Raw genomic sequence first — 12,716 nt, forward strand, 5'->3', positions numbered from 1 at the left:
ACCGGTCAGTCCCTCCAAGATTTCCTGACGGAGCAAGCACTCCACAGAACGATTCAAAAGTATCGATGTATCAACACTGAAGTAGAAGTATCGACACGTGGTAACGAGTATCGATGCTTATTAGATCCAGATGATACGATACGTCTGTGGTGCAACATATCCCAATAATGTATTTTTCATTTTAGCAAATAATCAGGAAGCCAAAGTTGAGTTTTCAAAATGAATACGTTAAATATTAATCAGTGATTGATCTGAACATTTTGAAAAGCGCACATGGCAGAAGCATAAACACGGTTTCCCAAGAGACATGAAGCAGCGCAAAAAGTCAATGTCATTTAAAAGCATTGGATTCAAACTGGCATTAAATTTACTTTTTTGGGGGGAAAAGTCATTGTATGAAAGTGTACATGATATATGAATTACATTATGATCTAGAACACTTTTTTTCTGCTCAAAAGTTTCCTGTTTTATCTAATTAAAAATCAATATGCGTTTCTTGGTATTATATTTGGGCGATAACAAAATATAAAATTTAACCTGGGTTTGTCTGTTTAAACCCTGTTCAAAAGTCTGGCTCTTTTGTTTAAACCAATCAGCAACAAATCTGGATTTAACAAACCTTTATTATTTAAAGTGCATCAACATTAACACAATTGCAAAGGTAAACTGAAAAGTCACTGTGCAACAAAGATTGTAAAACATCCAAATTATTTATACTGTATTTGGATTGACGCCGCGTCCGTTAAGTCTTTGGAGCAGGGGCAGGCAACGTCAGGCCCGGGGGCCAAATCCAGCCCTCAAGATGATTTTGAGAAACCTTCTTACACAAATTAGTGACTACTTTTAACACTATTAGAGTTAAATGGGAGAAACAAAGGTAGAAATACTGTCAATACACCCAATGAGGTCATGTATTATGTACAACACTGGCATTTGAAAGAAGTGCACTGGAAAAAGAATAATCATTTTAAGGAAGAAATGACGTGAATCCACTTGAAATAAGAGATTCAATCTAAGGTTTGAGTAGATTTGGTCTGGTCTGAGATGAGATAAAACCTCTAGTAGTCGTTATTCTCTTAATTCAGATAATTTTGTGTAATTTCACATTAAAATCAATGATTTGTCTGATTTCAAGTGGGTTTTATTCTTGTTCCATTGGCGCTATAGCATTTGTATCTTGGGATTAGTTCAAACTAGGGCTGCAACCAACGATTATTTTGGTAATCGATTAATCGACCGATTATTGTTACGATTAATCGATTAATCGCTTGACTGTGAAAGGTGCATGGAAATTGTATTTTTTTCATTTTTTTTAGCACATAAAGCTAAAGTAAACTTAAAGTAAACGTTTGTAGGAGGCTCTTTGTGCTACTTCTGCTTCTGATTGGACGAGACAAAGACAGATATTTATGAAATTTACGATGTACAAAACACTGCAGACCCTAACTTTAAAAACAAAGTAGGTTTTCATCCAAAATACATAATTGTCATGTCTTTTTTACTCAATTTTAGTCTGTGTTTATTAGAAAACGATTAATCGATTACTGGGATAGTTGACAACTATTTCAGTAATCGATTAGTTGTCGATTAATCGATTAGTTGTTTCAGCCCTAGTTCAAACCAACTCAAATTCAACATAAAAGAACTTTAATTCAAGCAATTTTAAGTCATTTATCTCATTTAAGATGGTCATTTTTCCAGTGTTGTGCTTTATTTTGGGCTAATAATCAGCGGCTTCGGCCCTCCGATTTTTCCACCGTAAGAGCTAAAAGTTCAAACACTTACACCCATAAACAAACATACCTTTTGTCCCTAGAAACCAGGCTGCATCCCGTCCCGCCTTGACACATTTAAACACTTTCGTGTACAATCAACGGGAAGTGACGCAGACCAAACCGGAAGCAAGTAAAACACAAAGTAAACCGTCCTCACAGGCTGTAATCAGAAGCTGCACATTATTAAGTAGCCATGTGCTTCTGGTGTGCGCCGAGTCAGGCCTTTCAGGATAATGAAACAGCTGCAAAGGCTCGTCAGGCTGAAAAACGATCACAGGGAGAGTCATAATACTATATTAATCTGCCGCTGTGCTTTTTAAAAGGACTTAAATGCTCGAATATAATGAACTTTTGTGTTATATTGAGCAATGATGGTGATGAATTCATTTATTTATTACAGTAAAAAAAAATCATGATGTGACTGCCAACAATCCAGACTGTTCCAGAGACGGTGTATTCTATGTTCTCCGTAAAAACAGTTTAATTCCACATGCCTCGGTTCCTGAGAAATCTAAGATAAACAGAGGCTAGTTTTTTGTGATTTCGTACATTCATATTCTTTTTAACCCTATGTTCAGTGATTTTCTTATTCCCCACAACCTCCCTTGGTAAATTTCTGTTTTAAGCTGAATTTGCTTAACTTTTGCTGCAACAATCAGAAGTATCGTCTGCAAAATCGCGGAGGGACTGAGCTGTGGTTGAAGGACGGGGTTGTTGGTGTGGCTGATGTCGTCACTGTTAAACAGAGGAAACGCGGGAAACACTGCTCTAAAATCTCCTGTAAACGCTCTCACCTCGAGGACTCTCCTTTTCCCTTTGGCAATGTCATGTTTCCTTCACAATAAAAGGAATTTGTGTCGAGATTGTGTTCCAGCGTTTGCATGTCGGACTGAAGACGCCAGCGAGCTTAGTATTCAGTCAAAAGAAGAGTCTTGTCTCGGTAAATATGAAATAACTTATATTTGAGCAGCATCAGCTTCGTGGCTGTATAAGCTACGCAGCGGCGGAGTGATCTGCGAGAAAATAGTCCCTGAAAATCTGCTCATTCATGTGATGTAAGGTCAGTTATATTCCAAACATTATTCTATGGACACAGACATTTATATTAGTCTGGTGTTATAAGTGATTTGGAATCCAATAGTCCAGTTGTGACAGGACCCTTGTTGTACACTTGAACTCTGCATTTATCTGCAAATATACAATATCACACATTTCAACAGCTGAAATTACAATAAGAAGAATTTAAAAAGCCTCCAAACATTTACCTGAAATGCACTGCACATGTATGTATCCCATCGCCAGGCGCGAACTGGGACTGAAAAACAGCACTGGACACTGGCCAGCCTGGCCCAAATTAAATGCGACACTTCCACAAATACATACGTTAACCTCTTACCACCTGCCTTAAAGGGGCTGGATGCAAGTTAGTCATTTTATACTCACTACTGCCACCTCAGGTCATACGTGTAACTGCAGCTTCTATATTAAGGAGTTAGTTGCTAGTGATAGGCTCCTTCCGAAACCATCAGATTGCTAAGAGCTCTTACGCCAAACCGGATGTGCGTCAGCGTCCGCCATGACAAGATGCTTCCGAATTGGTCTGTCAGTTAGGAAGTAGTTAGGAAAAGGAGCCTTGATGCTAACTATCATAGCCACTTTAGCATAGGGACCTCTGATGCTAACAATCATAGCCACTTTAGCATAGGGACCTCTGATGCTAACTATCATAGCCACTTTAGCATAGGGACCTCTGATGCTAACTATCATAGCCACTTTAGCATAGGGACCTCTGATGCTAACTATCATAGCCACTTTAGCATAGGGACCTCTGATGCTAACTATCATAGCCACTTTAGCATAGGGACCTCTGATGCTAACTATCATAGCCACTTTAGCATAGGGACCTCTGGTGCTAACTATCATAGCCACTTTAGCATAGGGACCTCTGATGCTAACTATCATAGCCACTTTAGCATAGGGACCTCTGGTGCTAACTAACCAGTGATTAGGAGCTATGTGCCATCCCATAATCCACTGCGCCAAAACCCCCACCCCCCTCGCCCCCACCCTCGAGTGATTCATGCGCAACCACTATTGATTGACAGGAGCACATTTAATAATAAAAATAATAATAATTAAAAATTAAGATTCTGCACAAGCCAAACTTTATAAACGTGATAAATCCCTGTTGTCGTCCCCACAGCTCAGTCACATGTCAGTGTTAAAGAGGAAACTCAGGAAACGGATTAAATGCTTTTGTTTTCATTTAGTAGAAACTTAAGCCACATGGATCATTTGCTGCTGTAGCTTTAAGGAACAGCTGTTGAGATAAAATAAGACTAAAATGGGAAATGTTTGGATCATTTGGATTTTTTTTTCTCCTTAAATGTCTTTGTTTGGACACTATGTTATTGTTGGACACTGTACACTAGGGGGCGACATGCACTTCTGTTTGGCCTGCACTCCACCAGTAACCTTAAAGAAGTAGAAAAACAGCTGTTGGTGATGTCACTTCCCTTTCCCCTGTTTAAGGACGGACGGATTGTTCAAAATGCAGCTGAAGCTCTAGTTCACTAACTGCATAGATCTAACAGTCGACCCCATGAAGGTTAAGGAGTTAGTTGCTAGTGTTAGTGCTTAGCGGCTACAATTTGATGGTTTCTGACGCAGCCTGAGGTGTCTGTATTCAAAGCCTCCAAAACAAAAGATTTGGTGCAAACATTTCATCAAACAGAATGGACCCGTGCGTGATGTCACACTTAACAAACATATAGACTTTCTGTGAATGAAAATTATATTGTACATGTTTGAAGTCTCTTGATATCTATGGAAACCACATATTATTTGCACTTATTTGATTTTAAAGCATGTTACCGTGACAACGCCCTCTTTCTGTTTGAAAACGGACGATTTTAGCTGTGACTTTATTATTACTTTGGGAGATTATCGAGGTGAGTCCAATGTTTAATTAATGTTAAATATGTTTGTTTAACACATTTTGAAGGATTAGTTTATTATTAGTTCATTTATTAGTTATTGTTGCCCTTAATCCTGATGTTAGATGAAGTTAGTGTTCAAACTAGTCTCAAACTAATGTATTCTGGTACGATTGTTCGCTAAATGCTTTTTATTTCTGTCTTAACCTCTTAACACCCGCCTAAACCAAATGCATTCTGTCCTCTTTGGCCATTATATAGGCCTGTGTAACACCTCATTTGAAAACTAAGACCCACAAAACTGATCTTTTTCCTCGCGTTGTTGCTGTGTTGTGTCACGTTATTTTGTGTGCGTTTTTTTTCTTTTCATTTTGGTCACTTTTGGTATTTTTTTGTAGTTTTTGTCACATCTTTGTTGAGTTTTGTCACTTTACGTTGAGTTTACATAGATACAGGCGGCATCTCGTCACAGAAGGGGGCGTGGCTTTGCCGAGGGGGAAAATAGAATCTTTAGAGAAACACAATTTTCCACTCTCTTCAGCCTTTTTCTGGTGGAATATCAACTTATTTATCACATAAATAAAGTCAAGTGTAAATCGGGCCCATATGGATATTTTGTCGCAACAGATTGTTCAGTAGAAGTGAAAAAACGGCAGTTGTAGCAAGCGCTAGCTAACCGTTAGCATTAGCCCGATGCTAACATGTAGCATCAAGTTAGCATTCTCCGTTATTCATGTATTTATGGGCTGTTGAACCACTTTGCTCCTCCCTATGTCATTTGTTAAAGGGGCTGGAAGCAAGTTCGCCATTTTATACTCACTACTGCCACCTCAGGCCATATGTGTAACTGCACCTTCTATATTGAGCTCGTGCATGACGGCAATTCGGGCCGAAGTGACACATTTTTGAGTGACTGTACAGGATTTTAGAGGCAGTTGTGGTGAACAGGTCTGAGCTCATTCTACACATTAGGACATGGCTGGAACATATAGGGGGAGGAAAATACTTAACATTTTTAAACTCTTTATAGTCCCTTTAAAGTAGTTCTTGAATAATTAGAGAAAATTTAAATTTTTTCAAAATTGTTTTCCCCCTTAACTGTTTTCAAAAATGACCATATATGGGCGATTCCAGAGATGACGTCTGTATCTATCCTTGTTTCTTCTCATTTTTTGTGGCTGTTTTGGTGCTTTTTTCCCCGAGAAGCTTTTTGATTAGGGTCAAGCCAAACTGGAGAAAATGGGATCCGTTCAGGTGGGAGTTAAGAGGTTAATATAAATGTAGGGACGACACAATCAGGTTTGCTCGTAATGTTTTGACTCTTTGAGCTAAATCTGCATCATCTCTAAGTCATTGTTTTCTCTGTTGTCTCTGTTCAGGTTTGTAAAAATGTCTAATCTCCAAACGCTGAGGGCTTTGGTGATCGAGCGTCTGGCCGCGGCGGCTGAAGAGATGTCTGTGCTGTTTGAAAGAGCCACAGCGGAGTATGAGGAGGAGCTTTCTCGCTCCGAAGAGGAGAACCAGTGGACACAGCAGCGCCTGGACCGGGCTCTGAGCAGAAGAGTCCTGATGAACCCGGGTCTGAACCAGGACTTTACACCGACTCCACAGATCAAAGAGGAGCCTGAGGAACACAGCGTCACTGAGGAGGTGGAGCTGCCAGTGTAAGTCCAACACTTTCAAACACGGCCCATTTCACTGACTAATGTGGACAGTAGACTCATGATTCATACTTCATCTAAATCATGTTTCAGGCCTGGTCCAGAGTCCAGTGCTGTCTGTGTGAAGAGTGAAGAGCCTCCTTTGGTGCAGCTGATGGAGACAGAGGCTGATGGAGAAAACAGCCAAGTCCAGAGCAGAGGCACAAACACCAAACTGTCCCACAACAACAAGTCTGCACCGGAGACCACTGTGCACAATGAAGACAAGGCAGGACCTGATGGAGCTGAGCGGAAGAAGCATCAGTGCTCAGTTTGTAACAGGAGATGTTGGAGTAGAGCAGATTTACAAAAGCACATTAGAGTTCACACAGGAGAGAAGCCTTACGTCTGTCCAACCTGCGATAGAGCGTTTACACTAAAAGGTAATCTCAATCGCCATATGAGAACGCACACAGGAGAGAAACCATTCGCATGTCCGACCTGTGAGAAACCTTTCACACAAACAGGTAGTTTAGCTCGCCATATGAGGACACACACAGGAGAGAGGCCTTACAGCTGTGACACCTGTGAGAAAGCCTTCACACAACAAGATCATCTGAATGCACATAGAAGAACACACACAGGAGAGAAACCATTCGCTTGTCCGACCTGTGAGAAAACCTTCACACAAACAGGTAGTTTAGCTCGCCATATGAGGACGCATACAGGAGAGAGGCCTTACAGCTGTGACACGTGTGAGAAAACCTTCACACAACAAGCTCATCTGAATACACATAGAAGAACACACGCAGGAGAGAAACCTTACGTCTGTCCGGTCTGTGAGAAAACCTCTGCTGACCAGAGTTCTCTCCGAAGACACAAGAGGATTCACCGAGGACAGCAGAGCATCTGAAGTATAACGTCTCGGTGATGTTTTGGTGAAACTGGGAACAAGAACCAGAAATATTTCCAACATTTTTCTTCTGATACTGCAATAAAAAAAAAATGCTGCATATTTTGTGTCTCAGCTTTTTGTTTTTTAAACCTCGAAACGTGCTTTGTTCCAGATGTTTTCTCTCGGCAGCATTACAGTTTCATAGCATTAGATCAGAGCGTCGTGATCATGAGTTTGGGGTGAAGTTGAATCAGCGTCGGGTGAAAGTGCTGAGGGCTGACGGTGTTTTTGAGCCCTGACATGTTTGAACAAACCCATTGGGCTCGATCTTCCTCCTGACAACAGCGTTAGTGCCGACGTGAGCGACTTCTTGGGTTTAAACAAACGGAGCGCCACTGCTACATGTTGTAAGAGGAGAAAAAACAATCTCCTGATTTCTATGGAAACCACATATTAAAGTCTGAGGGATAACTCAGTAGTGTCCTCTAGTGGTGCAAATGATCACTGCAACTGTAACAGGAAATAAAACAGTACAAAACAAATATGTGCCACTGATGTCATTACGATGCTAAAAAAAAATGGGTACAGGGCCTTTAAAGGATCTATATCATGCTATTTTAGCCATTCCAAAATTAAGTATAGGCATTTATATGATATATTGTACCTCTACCACTATGGAGCACTCATTTTTGTGATAAATATAAGTGTTTTCTGGAGGTATTTTTCGAACACGGAAGACACAACGCTTCGATTCAGTTTACTCCGCCCCCTCTCTCCGCACATACAACTTTACCGTAATATAAATAAACAACAATAAGTGAAATTGCTTCACGATGCAGTTATAAGGGGTTGACATCTGCAACACAGCTTCATAAATGGCTAACACACATGCTAATATGCTAACACACAAGCTAACCCGCGTTTGGATTGACTCACCTCTCTGGTCCATCGCTGTTTACATTATGGGACTCGCGTTGGTTATAAAAGTTAATCCACTTTGATTCTGGCGAAGGTTCACCAAACATCCATCAGAGACAGTCACAGAAAAACAATATTTTGCTGAAAGTCGCTGAATCCCGGAGAAAAAACAGCTAGACGAGTGGCCTCTCATTGAAAAAGGTTGAATAAACTCCTCGTCCTCGTAGCCAAACGCGCTTCTTTCTCCGTGACATCATCATTGCATCTATGTGTAAGATGAATTTGATTGAAAATAACCATATTGTGGTAAATTGTCTAAATTTGTACTGATGTTAAATTAAATAAAAAAAAAACAAAAAAAAAAACCTGATCATTAGGTAAGAATTAGGAACAGGTGTGTCCAGAGTAGGTTATAACGAGCTCCATCTTCACAGCTGCAGCGCAAACATGACTGATCTGTTCAGACGCTCAGGGGATGTGTTTGTTTTTGGCCACAGCTGACCTGGAAGCACCTCGGGCACATCCTTTTTTATTTTTTATTTATTTATTGTTTTGTAAGACATTGCTTTACAGACGCCGAGCACTTCCGTTCCGCTGTGACGACACAACGGAGCACATCAGTCGTTCACCAGGAGAGGGCTTGTTGTGGCCCACTTTCTGGGGTCCCTAAATCACAGCCTGATGCGCCTCCTTCTGCTCCTTGCAGTAAATCCTGTCCTTCACTTGAGTCATTTGGAGCTCTCTGTACTGTCCCTGGGTCACTTTCTCCTGCTTCTGTTAGCTTTGATGCTGCTCTGTTTTGCTGTTCTTTTTCTCTCCCGTCTTCCCCTGGCCTATCTAAACAATCAGAAAAATGCTTTTAATGCAATTACACTGTAGTGAGCAAAACAATAAAAATGTCAAATTCTAGCAAATGTGATCTAATATGCTTACAATCCTTCTTTATACCTGGTTCTTGTGTTGTTCATCTTAAAATCATGAGTCATTGTTTTAGTGAACAAAATGAGCTTGAGCTTTTATTCGACAAACTCTGTGGTACGTTACATTGAGTTACAGGAAGTCCTTCTTCTTCGTGCCCCCCTGGCTAACATAGATCACTGTCTCGATGTCAGTATCTAGTGCCCTCTGCTGGTAACAAGTATCATGACAGTTCTTGTTCCACCTCTGCACTGTTATCGTTCTTTCTTCATCAATCAAGATGAACAAAAAACACACAAATAAATATTGTTCAAAAATCGAAACCTCTTACAAATTACATATGTGGCACTAGATGTTTTACTTGTTTAGATTAAAATAGTTGCCCCCCCCATTAAAAACTCTTTAAGTTCATTTAACTAAGTTTAGATGCTGTTTATAATTGTTTGCTTTTTTGCAATGTTTAAAGGGGCTGGAAGCAAGTTCGCCATTTTATACTCACTACTGCCACCTCAGGCCACATGTGTAACTGCAGCTTCTATATTAAGCTCGTGCATGACGGCAATTCGGGCCGAAGTAACACATTTTTGAGTGACCGTACAGGATTTTAGAGGCAGTTGTGGCGAACAGGTCTGGGCTCATTCTACACATTAGGACATGGCTGGAACATGTAAGGGGAGGAAAATACTTAATTTGAACATTTTTAAACTCCTTATAGTCCCTTTAAGGTTTTACTGTGTTTTATGTGACATGCAATACCTGGGTACACCAGCAGAGGGCGCGTGGTGCGTTTCGTATCTGTAGCTGGAGCTGTAGAAGAAGTCCTGCCAGTACGTGATATGAGAGAAACAAAGCAGCAAGCTCCGTAGTAATTACTGTTGTACATGTTTTGCAGGTAAGCTGGTTGAAAAAACACACACATAAACAGTAGTAGAGGCTCTCCTGCACCTTTTAGATTTAATTTTGTTTAGTTAGGAAGTGTTTTGTAAACTTTATTTTGTTTAAGACGAGTACCACACCAAGTTAGCATTTCTAAGATGGCGGACGTTGGTCCAACGGTTGCCGCGGTGACCAAGCTAAAAAACATTTAATACAGTACGAGGTTGTGTTCGCGAAATAGGTACTCATACAATCACCAGGTATCATGTGCTTGATGTTTTACATAGCTGCTACAAAATAATACAATAAATAATACTTTGCAGAGTACTAAATAATACAAAATAGTCAGTATACAGTCACATGACGAATGTCTGTAGCGAATCCTGTCGCTCTATGACAAACTTGACATTGGTCCCGCCCCCATAGGCGCAATGTATTTTCACTTTTGTAGGTGGCGCTATCATGCCATTTTTTATTTCCCCAAAACGAAACACATTAATTTTGGGCAAAGTTTGGTAAGTTTTCGACTATGTTCAGAGGTCAAATTCCTGCTCAAAGTGCTCAGAGAGCAGGATTCAGGAGGAGAGCTGCGTGAATGAAGCCACAAACCACTCTGGGGGTGTTTTTGATAAGGAAATAGCAAAACAACATGGCTAAAAGCTCTAAGAAGTCGATTTTGCATGATATAGGACCTTTAAGATTTAGTTAGTGACTGTAATAATAAAATGAAAAAGAAGAAGAAATAGCCTTCACACACAATATTGAAAAAGCACAAAAAAATGATGAAAAAGTGGCAAAAATGTCACACAAAATGGACAAAAAAAAGGATGAAAAAATTACCAAACAAATGACAAAAAAATTGACGAAAAAATGATGAAAAAGTTATGAACATGTGACAATTTTTTATTACTATTTGACAAAAAAATTACATAAAAGTTACACAAATTAGTTGAAAACCCCCCCAAAAAATGATGGAAAAAAAATCTGATGACGTGAGGCAGGGTTGCCAGGTCCGCGGTTAAACCGCGGAATTGGGCGTTTTTTAAAGCCATTCCGCGGGTGAAAAATCACTATTTCGAAGGCAAATCCAAGGCTCTGTGAGCTGCTTTTTCAATAAGGGAGGTCGGGGCGGTTTCCCATCATGGCAGGAGCACATGGGCTCTGTTAACTAGTAAACAATATTGAAAATTCCAGCCGCGCCGTATGTCCGCGGGTTTTCCAGAAATTTTTGGGCGGGTTTTGCTGCCCTCTTTCACAATGAAAGCCACAATGATGCCGCATCCTCGTCCAGAAAGCAGCACCTGTTCAGCTCTCCTGACCAAAACTGGACGGCGAATGCTCCAAAAATGGTAAATACCAGGAAGCACAAGGCTACAATGGTCAGGAACATGGGCAGGATCTGGAAGAGCATGGCCACGAACATGCGCAAGTCTGCGAGGACAGAAAAGAGAGATTTTTAACAGTTGAGCTATTCATGGCCCCAGGTAGCAGTCTTGTCTGAACCAGTTCTGGCTTTCTTGTGGCACAGCTGGCTGACGGATGACCCGACAGTTATTATCTGGCCCAGTAACGAGCCATACGCAATAAATCAAGTGCCAGTTATCAGGCAGTTAAACCACTAATGGGCCACAAGTGGACACGCTGTGTATGCCCCATAACAATGAAAGCGGATGCAGGCCATAGCATTCGGACATGGCCTGGCGCATATATGCTGTGCCGACTGCTGGCCCAGTAACACACAAGCAATGAGTGAGCCAATAGATACTTGGTTTGTCTTGCCTTGACAAACAAGAGGGGCGGGGATTACCCTCGACGAAACCTATTGCTCGAAATAAAAAATAATTTCGGTATTATTATCAACGCTGTCATCCTAACATTTGTGAATGTCAATTGGGATACCTTCAGATAAGTCAAAATGGAGAATTAATTTGCTGGTTGAAAATTACCCCGCCCGCCCGGTCAACTCTGATGTTAATCAACAAACATACCATAAACATCAGACGTCAGCAGTTTACGTCGTTCAACACCAGAGACGTAGCGGAGACGAACACCCCAGCTGATGGAACCGATGATCTAAACTGAGCTGTAAGTGGAAAATTGTTTTTATTTGCTCTGTTTGGTTGTCATTAGTATCTTAAACTAAAGGCCTATTTAGTGTCGACGACATATTTAAACGTGCTTTGCTTAAGACTTATCTACAGTTAACGTTAACGGTTCTGTCACCGTGCAACAGTTGGTCTTAGGTTTTTAACGTCTATGTAACTTGCGTGGTTTGAAGCATGTAATTAAGCCTGTACATTTTGTTACATTCCGTGTGCTTTTTCTGCGTTTTGTAAGTAGGTATTGTTACGTATTAAGGGGGAAAATGCAATGGGCACGAGCCAGCCGTTTACAACAACCATCAGGCTCGTGAAAGTCCAAGATCTCTGAGGCTAAGCAGGGAAAGGCCTGGCTGGTTCTTGGGTGGGATACCGTTTTGGTAACACCATGGACGCCTGAGTGAATTTAGTGAGCGAGTGACTGGTGAGGGGCCAATGGCGTAGCCTCGCTTCCATCAGTCTACTCCAGGGCAGCTGTGGCTTTATCTTACCGTTACAGAGTAGCCTATGTATGGCGTGAATGAATAGTACTTTGAGAATCTCTAACATGTCCTCCAGGCCTTAGTCTGACTGGCTCATCTTAAACACACCTAATATAATATGAGAGCGGTGGATTGTGGCTGCTGCTGCGTTTGGTCCTTTAGTGTTTTACAATGTCT

The 12,716-nt window shown here is 40.9% G+C and overlaps 1 protein-coding gene across 1 annotated transcript in view; it reads right to left on the bottom strand.

The window, feature by feature from the left end:
- The window catches only part of clip2 (CAP-GLY domain containing linker protein 2), a 317,314-nt gene that overhangs the window by 186,280 nt on the left and 118,318 nt on the right, over positions 1-12,716 (bottom strand). The gene's annotated exons all lie outside the window — the stretch shown is intronic.

Source organism: Gobius niger, assembly GCF_951799975.1.
Source record: "Gobius niger genome assembly, chromosome: 11".
Lineage (NCBI taxonomy): Eukaryota > Metazoa > Chordata > Actinopteri > Gobiiformes > Gobiidae > Gobius > Gobius niger.